This window comes from Chrysochloris asiatica, unplaced genomic scaffold, assembly GCF_000296735.1.
Source record: "Chrysochloris asiatica unplaced genomic scaffold, ChrAsi1.0 scaffold00016, whole genome shotgun sequence".
Lineage (NCBI taxonomy): Eukaryota > Metazoa > Chordata > Mammalia > Afrosoricida > Chrysochloridae > Chrysochloris > Chrysochloris asiatica.
The window spans coordinates 30,301,220-30,302,939 of NW_006408534.1; positions in this window are offsets into that span (position 1 = coordinate 30,301,220).

The following is a 1,720-nucleotide window of genomic DNA, read 5'->3' on the forward strand; positions in this document are numbered from 1 at the left end:
TCAAACCGACCTTGCAGTTTAGCGCATTAACCTACAGCGCCAAACCTGAACTCCAATATAACTGGTGGGAGGTGGGGGAGGAGGGGACGTTGGTTCTGACTCATAGTCACCCCGTATAGGGTTTTCGAGGCTGTAAATCTTTACTGGAACAGAAAGCCTCATCTTCCGTGGAATGTCTGGTAGTTTTAAATTGCTGACCTTGAGGTTAGCAGCAAGACTCATAACCACTCTGTTACCAGAACTCTTTAATATAACAAGTTGTTGTTGTTAAGTGCCATCGAGTCGGTTCTGACCCATAGTGACCCTGTACAGGGTTTCCGAGGCTGTAAATCTTTACGGGAAAAGAAAGGCTCATCTGTCGCCCACCGGAGTGGCTGGTAGTTTCAAACTGCTGACCTTGTGGTTCACAGCCCGATTTGTAAGCACTACGCTACCAGAGCTCCTTAATATAATAGAGGAAGAAAATGAGTAAAGATCTAGAAGATGGGAAAAGTCTCTGCCCCACCCACTCAAATCTTAGGTCTCCTTCCTAACGTATTCACTTCAGCCTACTCCAGACTCAAGCGTGCTTCATTTCTTTGACTTCCGCTTGACAACCTGTCCCAATACTATTATTCCAGTTCCTTTCAACCTGAAATGATTTTGTGTGCAGCACATCCACTCTTACCAGTGGACAATTTTGTTGTCACAATTGGTGGAGGAATTGTCTAGTGGCATCTAGTGAGTGAGGCCAGGGATACTGTTCAGCATCCTGCAATAAAATAATCGCAAATAATTTATTTTGCAAAGAAAATATAAAAGATCTGTTCTAAACTTTCACTAGTGCTGAGGTTGAGATATCCTGGGTTATTTTCGTCACTCTTGCCCTCTCACCCTCACTGAAAAGACAGATATTTTATAGAGAATATTTCAAATGCATAATCATAATTTTGACATTTTTTTCAGGGATCTGAACAGTGAGGCCTCAGCTTTAAGAATTCCACCAGAGAGGTCTTTTACCTCTCTAATGAGGTGGGTTTCACAGTGGATGAGGAGTGGGAGACTATGTGATACACAGTACAGGAGATGACAGAAGTAGGTTTGAAGATTAGAGCCTTATTGTAGTCTTTAAAAAAAAAAAAGTTTCTGTCAAGTCGCAGACATAAAAACACTCTTCAATAGGTTAAAGATTAAAAACAAAACAAAACATCAGAATACAGAGACAGAAATAACATGCAAGTCATTCTTCCTTCCTGTAGCCTCCCATAGCACTTTGGAAATTTCCTAAAACCCATGTGACCTGCCTTTTCTTATAAGGAGTTGTATAGTAGAGAAATTCCTCCATGTAGCTCTCAGCTACCTGAGGAGAGAAGCTAAGACATGTAAACATGCAGAGATAGTTTAGGAAATTGGGCATAAGTGGATATTTCATTTATTTGAACAGTTAGTATATTATAGTGCTAAATTCTGTTTTGAATTCTAAAAAATGCATGTACATAAATTGTTGTGGTTGTTAGGTACCCTGGAGTCAGTTTCAACTCATAACAATTCTGTGCACTCCAGAATGCCTAGTCCTGTGCCAAGCCGAAATTTGCTTCTATGCTCCAGGTACTTGCTGCTTCCACTGTGCCAATCCATCTCTTGGGGTTCTCCTTCTTTATTAAGCATGATGCTCTTCTCCTGGGATTGGTCCCTCCTGATAATATGATCAATGTGTGAGGAATGAAGTATGGTCATCTGA